Source organism: Danio aesculapii, chromosome 19 (genome assembly GCF_903798145.1).
Source record: "Danio aesculapii chromosome 19, fDanAes4.1, whole genome shotgun sequence".
Taxonomy (NCBI): Eukaryota; Metazoa; Chordata; class Actinopteri; order Cypriniformes; family Danionidae; genus Danio; species Danio aesculapii.
Genome location: NC_079453.1, coordinates 24107294 through 24120162, shown reverse-complemented (window position 1 = coordinate 24120162; position 12869 = coordinate 24107294). Strand labels below are relative to the sequence as shown.

The 12869-nt window shown below is 34.8% G+C and overlaps 1 protein-coding gene across 1 annotated transcript in view; it reads left to right on the top strand.

Annotated features, from left to right (window-relative positions):
• Positions 1-4339: 4339 nt before the first annotated feature.
• Positions 4340-12869, top strand: part of ldlrad4a (low density lipoprotein receptor class A domain containing 4a) — a 156149-nt gene continuing 147619 nt past the window's right edge. The window contains exon 1 of the mRNA XM_056479104.1: positions 4340-4465. The gene's annotated coding sequence lies outside the window, so the exon portion shown is untranslated. The remainder of the gene's footprint in view (positions 4466-12869) is intronic.

The following is a 12869-nucleotide window of genomic DNA, read 5'->3' as shown; positions in this document are numbered from 1 at the left end:
AATATTACTGTACAAACTGCAATGTACATAAATCAGATGAACATTTTTATATTAGTCAATAATAGTACTGTAATTATTTAAAAAACTGAATAAATATAGATTTACACACATTTACTTAAGTAAAAAAACAGAATCAATGATGGGCTAAAAATCTACGGAATTCTGCAGAAAATCTGCGGAATTCTGCGCGTGCAGATTCCGTGTGGGCCTACTCATAATTATAGCTGATCAAATCATTATAAAATTGGTGAGTGACATTCTAAGTCGATCTCTCTCTTTTGTATGTTGTACTGCTGTATTTATACCATATAATTGTATTGAGTGTAAGATAGGACTCGCATCTCAGGAATGTATGTATTTTGTGTTGGCCACTCTTTGTATAACCCTGAGTTACTTTTTGGTTGGCCCTCTGTTTGTTTCTAATTGAATTGAATAATGCGTCTCCTGTTCTCGTTACTGCAGACTAGTTCAGTAAAAAGGAAGAAAGAAGAAATGCCCGCATGGGTTTACCGTTTTTCCTTATCTTTTGCTTTGGCTTTTGTGGTTATTTATTGTGATATCCCGATTGCAACAGAGAAACACTGAGACATGTCTCTAGACTGATCACATTTGATGCCGTTCTGCCTTATAATCTTAAAATGTGAGCAAAATAACCTCATCACTTTAGACATTATGCTAGAGAATAATTCAAATACTAGCTCTAAAATGTTGTTTGTGACTTAGTAATGGCTTTTGCTGTTCTGATGTCAGCTGCAGATGTGAATGAATGGCGGAAGAAAGTAGTTCCTCGTACAAAAGGATTTTTAGACTCTCCGTGTTTGATTTATTTTCTTTTTTATATACACGAATATGCCATCAGACTGTTGTATAAATGCAATTTTACACTCGTAGCTGTGCGATATTGCTGTATATTGTCACTGGTGGGACACTAAAGGGGGTCACACATCAGAAGCGCCGCGTAGCACCAAGCAGCGCCATACATTTCAGAATTCTAAACATTGGTTTCTGTCAGGGTACACACACCGGCGCCGCAAGTCGGCGGCTGTCCGCTGCGCCCAGCCACGACTCAGGACACTGTTAATTTTTCTGCCGCGCCACAGAGCGCCATCTGAATAGTTTCGTTTAAAATAGCATGCGAATGTGCGCGTCTGGTGTGTGATGCTTTCAACTGTCATAGTTCAACTTCATAAAGTTGAAGTCAGAATTATTATGAGTCCCCCTGTATATTTTTTTAGTATATACTAATTTCTGTTTAACGGAGATGTTTTTTTTTTCAACACACTTCCAAACAAGGGTTTCAATAACTCATAACTGAATGGTTTCAAATTTTCTAATAACTGAATTATTTTATTCTTGCCATGATGACGATGCATAATATTTTATTGGATAATTTTTCAAGATACTAGTATTCAGCTTAAAGTGCATTTTAAAGGCTTAACTGTGGTTTGTTCTGTAGACAGTCAAAAATATATACAGTGCTCAGCATAATTGAGTATACCCCATTTTGAAAATGAATCCTTTTATACATTTCTCAGCAATATATTTTGGTGAATTTAAGCAAACCAGATTTATTTAACAGATATATCTATTAAAATAATACTTTAGTCACCAAACATATTTAGAAATTGAAAGAGAATAAAATTAAATTCAGGCTAAATTTAGCAAAAAAATAATAATAATTGTACAACCTACAAAATTTCAACTCAATATTTCTTTTTTTTTTTTTTGCATCTCTTGATTTTTCCTCTTTTCAAAATTTGTATTTAATTTACTTAGTTTTTTTCTAGAACATAAAATTTGAGTGTACTAGTTTTTGGACCGTTATCTTAAGTTATTTGGTTAGATAAGCTCCAGATTTGGCTTCAGTACTGAATAATCTGATGTACATCTGAAGTCAGAATTATTAGCCCCCTTTGAATTTTTTTTTCTCTTTTTTAATTATTTCCCAAATGATGTTTAACAGAGCAAGGAAATTTTCACAGTATGTCTGATAATATTTTTTCTTCTGGAGAAAGTCATTTATTTTATTTCAGTTAGAGTAAAAGCAGTTTTTAATTTTTTATGATATTTTTTTCGACTGTCTACAGAACAAACCATCGTTATACAATAACTTGTATATTAAGTTATGCCTAATTACCCTAACCTGCATATTAAGCCTTTAAATGTCATAATTCTGACTTCAAATGTATATGCACAAGTATAATATTGTATAGCTTCCTATTAAAAATTTATTTGAATTTAATAGATCTGTGAGGGTGTACTTATTTAGGCTGAGCACTGTATATAAAAAAGACAAAAACTGTTCATACTTGTTTTCTTTATAAAGGAAATACTTTTTGAGCCATTGTGATTGTAAAGAAAGTTTGTTTTAAACCAAAAATACTTTTATGAAATGTTTTTGTTAAATACTGAAACATTAATGGCAGTAAAAAAATGTCCAAATATTTAAATTAATTTTCAATTCAATTCAAGAAACGTTTTCTAGGCAAGCAAAACATAATGTCTTGTTTTCAGAAATAATATGCAACATTTTTTTTTTTTGCTTTTGACATAAGGTTATTTTTTTTTACCCCATTGGCAGGTTATTTTGCTTGTTTTAATGAAAAACTCACTTCATTTTGACATATTATTTCTGAAAACAGGACATTATGTTTTGCTTTACTAGAATTACTTCTTGATTTAAGATATTTGGACTTGAAACAAGACAAAAAAATCCAAGTAAGAAAAGCATTTTTACAGTGTAAATAGTATTTTAATTACTGCAAGGGATAGTTCATCCAAAAATTTTCAATCCACTCACATTTATTTACCCTCAAGGGATTCCAAACCTTTATGAGTTCCAAATCTTAATGACCTTAATGGAACACAAAAGAAGATATTTTGATGAAAGCTGAAAACCTGTAACCGTTGACTTCAGTAGTACAGAAAAAGCAAATGCTATGGACACCAATGGTTACAGGTTCCAGCATTCTTCTGAATATCCTCTTTTGCATTAAACAGAAGAAAGCATGTCAAATGTTCAGTTTTGGGTGCATGAACTAACCCTTTGAGACTATTTGAATTGCAGTAATAAGAATGTTTTGCATTTGAGTTTGAGATAATTGTAAAATAAATATCACTTTAGGTGTCACGTTGGCGCAGTGGGTAGCACAAATGCCTCACAGCAAGAAGGTCGCTGGTTCGAGCCCTGGCTGGGTCAGTTGGCATTTCTGTGTGGAGTTTGCATGTTCTCCCCGTGTTCGTGTGAGTTTCCTCCGGGTGCTCCGGTTTCCCCCACAGTCCAAAGGCATGCGGTATAGGTGAATTGGGTAAGCTATGTTGTCAGTAGTGTATGAGTGTGAATGTGAGAGTGTGTGGGTGTTTCCAAGTGTTGGGTTGTGCTGTGGGAACCCCTGATTAATAACGGACTAAGCCGAAAAGAAAATGAATAAATGAAAATTACATTATGAAAATGATGTTACAATACAAAAACAAACAAACAAAAAACCTCTTTGTCTACGGCAGATGTAGCTGGTCTTGACTTTGTCCCTCGGGCTTCTGAGAGTGTGTTAATCAAGAGAACATACAGTATTGTGGCCTAATTACGCACCTGCCAACCCTGTGGCCATGTCTGCATTGCCTTGGCAAGAACTCTGTGATACACAACCACACAGTAAAGGCAAACTCACTCACTGTTTTAATCCTTGCCAGGGGCTTCAGTCTCTCTTTCGCAAATGAGTCTTTTAAGAGGGTAAAATAACAAACCCCTCTGTCACTTTAGCACCTCCCTTTACACTTGCTCCGCCCACTCAGACTGCTGTCTCATCTTTACACACACACACACCATCCATCCATCCATCCATCCATCCATCCATCCATCCATCTATCCATCTATCTATCTATCTATCTATCTATCTATCTATCTATCTATCTATCTATCTATCTATCTATCTATCTATCTATCTATCTATCTATCTATCTGTCCATCGGTCCGTCCATCCATAGACCCACCCATCCACCCACCCTTCCATCCATCCATCCATCCATCCATCCATCCATCCATCCATCTATCTATCTATCTATCTATCTATCTATCTATCTATCTATCTATCTATCTATCTATCTATCTATCTATCTATCTATCTATCTATCTATCTATGAATCCATCCTCTTTCAATCAATCAATCAATCAATCAATCAATCAATCTATCTATCTATCCTCTACTTTGGCTGGCACACATTGTTGGTGACGTTTATGTGCGCTCATTGGTACTCCTGTCCTGCAGATGTCGCTCCAGTGTGTTGTAAATTACTCCTAGAGTGAGACAGAGGGCTGGACTGACTGGAACACAACGGGAGTTTGTGCTCTGCTGAGTTTTGGCCATGAGAGTGAGACAGTCAGTCTAGACGCTCTTGACAGCCTCGTCTGGAGGAGAGAGATTTCCCTCTGCGGCTCTGTCCCCATCACGACGACACATTTACTAACGTAAGCCATTTCTATCTCTCGTATGAAGTTCTATCATGATGGCCGGGAGTGGTTCGAGAGAGTTCATGTGCGGCATTTCTGCAAGGAAAAAAGCATTGAAGTTGTTGCAGACAGTCGCAATGGAAAAGACACTATGCGCGTTCATGTGCTTAAAGGGACCGTCGCTAATTAATAAATGCTGCGTAAATGTTCGCTTTACAACCACGCACGACTGCGGTTTTAAATAACGGAGTCCTGCGCTTATTAAAACTTTCTGGTTTCCCATCAAGACCGTTTCATTTTAATAACTGCCGAGGGCAGGACTTTGTATCCTTGTCTAATTAAAAGTTTCTGTACAGAAGGTAAACACAGTATGCGCTTTCATGTTAGCTGCGCGACAATGTTTAACATCTATTTACTTTGTAAAATAGAAATACTTGGATGCTGTCTCTGTTATTTCTTCATAGCTTTGATATCAAAATGGAAATATGGCTCTGTAATAGCTGTGTATACACTTAAATTGGGTGTTTGTTGTGCAACAAAAACAAGGTAAATAAGGTAAAACACCGATGGCTTACTTTTGACATGTTTTGGTTGTTTTTCGGCATGTAATGGAACTGTTATTCTTTATTTTATTTTTTTATGAAGGGCCAAAAAGCAAACTTGATTGAGGGTGGTGGACCAAAGGTAAATACATCAAACTGTATTACGTTAAAGTTGCCATGGGTAATTTCCTGATTTATATAATATCTAAAAAAAAAATAGAAAAGGTTGCTTTATATTAGCTAACAGTATATTTTTACATTTTATAAGGAACATATTATTTTAAAAACAAAGACAACAGAATGGAGTTCAGTGGAGGACCATGTTTTCTGCATTGTCTTTTGTCTGTCGAGTGACTGCATTTACATTTTAGAAAATCCGATTCATTTATGGATACGTTTAATTGAAACATTTAATTTTAGTTAGCTTTCTTTGTAGCTGAGCAATTAAACAAACAAACAAACAAACAAACAAAAAGAAGGTTATGTGAAATTAGAAATGGTAATCTCTGTTAAAGGCCGCAACCCTCCCCATCACTCTCGTCGCTGATGGGATGGTGGGCCAAATCAAAGGATACCATAGGCCAACTTTGGCCCTAGTTTGGGCATCTCTGTTTTAAAGCATATATAACAACCTCAGGGGCATGTTTGAAGACGTGTAACTAGGGCCAGACAGAATCTGCGGACATCTTTTGCTATTTCTGCCAGAATATTTTAATAAATCTGCGGATTTATGCAGAATGATTTTGGGTGTATCGTAACTAAAAACTTAATATGATAAAATTAAAAATGATACATTTTTAACTTTTAGTTAATGTTTACAATGCAAATCCTATTAAATCAATTTATTTGGTAAACAAAGCAAGTATCTCATATAATATATCTACCATATATCTACTAAAAGACAGAAATTATTACTGTACAAACTGTATTGTAAGTAAATCATATGAACATTTTCATATTAGTCAGCATTATTACTTTAAGAACTGAATAAATATAAATTTACACACATTTACACACAACTAAATAAATACTCGATGGGCTGAAAATCTGCAGATTTCTGTGCGCACAGATTCCGTGTGGACCTACTTATAACTCATCATGTCTGGGAGAAAGAGGTGAATCATAGACCCTGCTGCATTTTTTTTTCTGTCAGTCTCACGCAGATGCATAATTCATGCCCTACTGGTACCTAAAAATGTGACTCGACAGTAATTCTTTGAGAAACTTCCTCTGTCTCTTTCCTGGGGTCATTATGAATGGCTGAAGTAACTTAAAGTGGCATTACGTGGAACCCCGGGCCCCAGATTCTCTTATTAGCTCCTAGTGATGCACACAAACAAACAGCATTACATGAATGTGGATTTTCTTTTTGTTCCGAAACCTAGCGAGGCGTGTTTCAAAAAGTGATGTTCCATTTTAGATGCTGCCTTAAAAGGAAACTGCATGTAGACGGCTTGCTAGGTTTTGGAACGGAGCCTGTGATTTCTCTTTTAGCTGCCAAATTAAGTGATACTTCTCAGTGACCTTCCCACTTTCTCTCTCTCACTCAATGTCCATTTCATTCCACCTCTATTAAACACCCAGCAAGAGATACATCATGGGAATTCTTGGTCATATTTAGCTCTGTGGAGTAATGCCATTGCTGTCTGTACATGCAGAAATGTCAGCAGTTGTCCACAAAATTGGAATGCCTGCCATTCATAAAAACATAAAATCGAGTTTACTGCAGTGGATAATGCTATAACAAATGTACTATTTTTTTAAGCCAGTAGCCTTTAGTTTGTGCCACTGGCTGACAAATTCAATTCAGTTCAGTTCAAGTTTACTTGTATAGCACTTTTCACAATAATTATAATTCTTAAAGCAGCTTCACAAAAGGTGCACATCATTAAATTACAGTCAAAATCCGAAATGCTAAAGGTGCAGCAGGTGATTATCTACAGAAACATTTTTTGTTGTGCTATTTGAAAGTCTCTTTACATTTCAATAGTAATGATTAAAGTAAATTATCTAAATTTATATGTATTTTTAGATTCTGGGTAAGGCATAAAACTTAAAAATGTTCATTCAATTAAAAATTCTGGGTCCGACAATTCCCATAATTCTGATAAGCAGCCCAAACTGTCTGTCAACAGATGTAGATTTGTACAACTGCACACCTCTGTTCACACAAATCCGCCATTTGCATGCACGCGCTCCAGTCACTGCGTTAAAAACAAATGCTGAATCAAAACTTTTTAAAATCCTGAATCAGTATTGTAGTTATTTTTGCACGCTGGAGGAAGGACGACACCATGGCTGAAGTATTTCCTTTAGACAGGTAATGTTCTGTTTTAATACTATTTTAATCAAGCAAAGCTGATGTAGATTGTGTTGTTACGAATAGGTTATATACACAGAAGTGTTGTTCAGCCACTCAAATCTTCCGGCAAAAGATTGATGTGCCTTTTTTTATTTCATAAAGTACTTTTTACAGCATCGATATTTATTCATTTTCAGCTGCTTTTCCAGGGCTGGGTCCCGGATGCCATTTACCGATGTTTTGTTGTTAAACTAAATAAAAATCAGCATCAATAATTTAGATTTTTATTTAGTTTAATAACAAAACATCAGTAAATAGCATCATTCCACCTAGCCTGCTTTACTTAGGTGAAGTTGTTTTTATATGCACATTGGTTCATTTTTGAGCAATGACAACCTGTAACGCAGTCCATATATTGTTTACCTGCTACTTTAAAATAGCATGCATGTATGGCTTAGTAATAAGTGTAATTCCTGCACCCCGCTGGCCAAGCACTAAGCATACAGTAGTTACTGCAGGACAAATGTGAGAGAATGAGAAATATTGCACATTATGACAAGTTTTGCTTGCTACACAACTGAAAACGTGCTAGATATAAACAGTTTCTATTTCAAAGTTGTAGTATTATAAAGTACTATAAAGTTTTCTAACTGGTGAATGACATGATATAGTTGTTCTCTGTCATCTTTAAGTTGCACATGTTCGTGTTTCAGGAGGTGTGGCTTTGGACGGCAGGGGAGGGACTGTGTTTCAAGGATATTATGCTAACCGGTTAGCATTTTGGCAGTTCATATACTGCACCTTTAAGGAGTTGAGAAAAAAAGTGTGGGCTATGTGTATAATACATGTTCAGTGAACTGTTTTTGTGTAAGATAGTTTTATTTTTTTGGATTAATATGATCTGTAAGTTGTTGTAAACAGCAAATAGGAATTTATTTAATATTTTGTCAAATTGGATAGTGCTCTCAGCTTTCAATTTTAATCCGTTTGAAATATTTTAAGGGTTTTTCATATCATTTCCTTCCATTTATGCACATACAAATACTTTTTGAGATAAAATACTGGGTTTATATAATAAATCTAAAAAATAAAAACGAATTGACATTAAAAGATGGCAAAATCATCTCAAAAGTAAAATAAAATATTACATATTATTTAAAAAATTCTTTGGAGTAATGGTCAAAGATGAAAAGGGGTTTTCAAGCAACAAAACTAATTAAAATAAATTAAAAACTTTGAATGTTTTTATACTTTACAATGTTTTTTGATGTTTTCTAAGGAAAAAAATATATTTCGAATCCTTTAAAATCCATACAATTTAGAGTAATCACTTATTTTAATATGTGTTAATAAGTACATATGAGGATAATTATGTTGTTCCATTATTACATTTTAAAAACATTAAATTTGAGACTTTACCTGCATGCATAATTTGTTTTTTTATAAAATAATTTTTCCCTAATGTCTCGTCTTTCACCTATTAACAAAAAATTAAAGATCATAAGAAACTAAAATACTAACAAAAATGAATGCTGAAAAATAATAATTAATGGTAATAGTATAAGAAAAACTTGTGCATTTAGCTCTATATTAAAGTTCAAGTTTAGTAAACAAATCTGAATTTCTATGAACGTAACCAGTATAAGAAAAAATATATATCAAGTTCTTACCTCTTAGTTGAATTAATTAAGCAAAACTTTGAAGCTGCAGGTTTACAGCATTGTAGGAAAATCAAGTAGACTTGTAAAGTTTCTAGTTTTAAAAAAAGTGCCACTGTGTTGTCTCAAAATTGTTAAATGAATATAAATAAAAATTCTATACATTTTATGAGCCTCTATCTGAGCAAAGCTGGAACAAATCCTGCATCTAACGCTGCCCCAGAGAGAGTCTTCTGCACAGATATGAGTCTTAATAAAAGAGTAATGCTGAGATCATATGAAAATAAAGTTGTCCTCCCTGAAGGTTTGTTTTTTGTTGACCCGTCTGAAGCAGTCCCAGCTGTTTAAGCTGGGTGCTGCAGTTTGGGATTCGCTTTTGTTTTTACTCTGCAGTACTTTACCAGTGACCTTACATCTTTGCGTACAGCCATTAAACACTGAAAACAGTTGCTAAAAAAATGCAGTCCAGCTTGGAGCATGCATTACACAGTAATCTTTTGAATCCTACCGCAAATATGTTAATAGCATGACTCACTCTTTCAGTGTGTTTATGGATCGTTTGTGTCCTGATACAGATATATTACCTCTGTTCATTCATTTATAGCAGGATTTAGTTTTTAATTCCATGTTAAGGATGATTTTAAACAGTTGCACAAATGCTATTTATGAAACATCTCGATTTATTGAAACAGGATAATGTGAAACAAAGCTCATTCTTTTTTGGTCCAGTTTTCTTGAGCTTCTGCAAATTATACAGTAGCCACAGTTTCCTGTTCTAGCTGACAGAAGTAACACCCGGTCTGGTCTTCTGCTGCTGTAGCCCGCCTGCTTCAAGTTTTGACATGTTGGGTGGTCAAAGATGCTCTTCTACAGAATTTGGGTTTAACAAGTGGTTATTTGAGTAACTGTTGCCTTTCTACCAACTCAAACCCTTTGGGACAGTCTCCTCTATCCTCTGGCATTAAGGTTTTTTCACACAAGGTTTTTTCAACTGCAACTCATTGGAGATTTTTGGTTTTTAGCTGCAGCAGTTTCTTTAATGTTTGTCTGGCATGAACAACCAAGGTACGTTCCCTTAAAGGGATAGGTCCCACCAAATTTTAATTATGCTATTAGTCATCAGAATAAAAATTAAGATATATTAGGTGAAATCTGAGAGCTTCCTCATTCTCTATAGGCTGCAAGGTTTCAGACTCATTCAAAGTGCAGGAAAATACCAAACACACACACACGCATACAAAAACCCCATCCTCAAAACAGACCATATGTCTTCAGTGGTACAATCTGAAATTTTTCATGCTATGAGAATACTTTTGTGTGCACTTAAAACAAAAATAATGACATCAGTAAACAGTTTCTTCTTCTCAGTGTTACTGTATTTAACGTCCATGCATGATATGTGAGTGTGGGCCTTATACACTATCTAATAAAAGTCTTGTCACCTATCCAAATTTTAGGAACAACAAGTAATAACTTCTAGTTGATCCTTTGGTATCAGAAATGGCTTTTATGAAAGCCAAAGGCCTCTGGATTATGCCTATTTTATACCAAAATAAAATATGATCATGCCTTGATTTTAATTAGGTAGGACAGTATGGTCTGACTTTGCTTTGACAAAAGTCTCATCACTTAACAGAAATAATGTATAGTATAGAATATAAAGTGATGGTGCAGTGAAAAAAGAATTAATATTGTGTATAACTCCTATGAGCTTTGAGGACTGCATTCATACATTTCTGCAATGACTCAAATAACTTATTAATAAAGTCATCTGGAATGGCAAAGAAAGCATTCTTGCAGGATTCTCAGAGTTCATCAAGATTCTTTGGATTCATCTTCAATGCCTCCTCCTTCATCTTACCCCAGACATACTCAATAATGCCCATGTCTGGTGACTGATCTGGCCAATCCTGGAGCACCTTGATCTTTGCTTTCGGGAACTTTGATGTGGGGGCTGAAGTATGAGGAGAGCTATCCTGCTGAAGAATTTGCCCTCTAATTTTTCCTTCACCAAACTTGACCGATATTTTGACTGGACATTGAATGAGTCTGGAGCTTTGCTATGTATGAAGGATGAGGGAACTCTCAGATTTCGCCTCAAATATCTTCATTTGTGTTTTGAAGATGAATTGAGGTCTCAGGGGTTTGGAATGACATGAGGGTCAGTAATTAATAACATAATTGAAATTTGGGGCAACTACCACTTTATTTAAACCACATTCTTCTCCAATCTGATATTTGCTTTGAAATCCTCTTGATTACATAAACAAGTTTACTGCGTATCTCTCATGTCATTGAGGCTGTCTACACCTGGTCACTTTATGCATTTTTTTCTGATTGGATAGCTATTTCATTGTGAAAAGGACGGATGAAAATGGCAAAAATGCACCCTGAAACGCACCAAGACAGCAATAAATCTAATCACTGAAACCACTTCAGGAGGTGGTGTAAGATGCATTGCATTCCAAGTGAAACTGGACAGGTTTCTGGTTTTTAAAACCACAAGTGTAAATTTTACTCTGCCTAAATGTAAAAAATAAACCTGTGAGAGGGTGTTATGGTCCATGAGTCAGATAAAACAGAGCTAATGTAACACTTAAAGCATGGCCACACACTGTTAGTGATTTTTGTTTCAATTATATAATTAATATTTTTGTTTCATTCTATTTTTGATCAGTGATTAATCATTGAATGATAAAATTAGGATGTTAAATTAATGTGAGATGACCGCATTAACAACAGAGATGCATCACAGACCTGTAACCTACGAATGGAGAGGGGAAAAAAAGTACTTTAATTTAGTAATTATACAGAATTGAATGCAAACCCTTTATAGCTTTGAATGATGTCTTTCACGAATCTGTATAACAAAAATAGATGTTTCTTTTAGCCAAATGAAAGTAACGGCAGAGTCCATCTTGTGAGCTTGTGATGATGTTTGGAACCCACATGAAGTACAAAGTCTTCTGTATCCTATATATAATCAATCCTATGCCAAATAAGATTTATAGCTTACGTTTCTGTAAAAATATATATCATTAAAATAAAATGCATTGTATCTGATGCTTTAGTCAACGTAACCTAATTACATTTACTTATAGTATGGGATTTGAAGACAGAACCGTATCCTTTTATGTGGTCAAGTGTAAATGGAACCGCTTATGAAGTGTGTACACAGGCCCATTAGATGCTTTAATGAGCATTTAAATGGGTCCATCTAATAACGTGAGATGGGTCTGGATGCAGACCTGGTGCAGTTGCAGTTGCAATCTGAGCTGCACGCATTGGGGCAGAGCTAATAAAGTAGTACAACATTTGTTTTTTATTTTTTGCTGTGATGTAAGTTCAAAATATTGAGAAGGTTGAGGGGAAATGGGGTGGTACACTTTAAATGACAACTTATTTACATTGTGATGTTTTGCTCTTAAAGTTGTTTACATGTGGGATTTTTTTAGTTAGAAAACTTGATCACCATATCATTTTTTACGATATAGAATACAGTTATTTTTTAAAAACCATTTAGAAGGAACCCTCTACTTAAATGTCGATTTTACTACTATTCAAAACGTTCTTCATAGATTAAGGTAGGGCTGCATGATACTGGAAAAATATACAATATTCGATATTGTTGTTGAGTCTTGCGATAACGATAATTGTTATGCTATAACATTTCCCTTGAAAAATGCTATTTACATTAGCTGTCTTTTAAAATCGTTTACCAGACTAAAATGAGTGAATGCCTCAGCAGATATTCTGATTCTGATTGGTTATTGTCATTTTCTTTGCTTGTGTTGAATCCTGTCATATTTGTTGTCAATTCTAGGTTTACCTTTGGGGAGGTTGGGATAACTGTAGTAAGGTCCCATCTAAATGATGAAATTTAGATAAACAACTAATTCATAAAATTGATGTCTGCAATA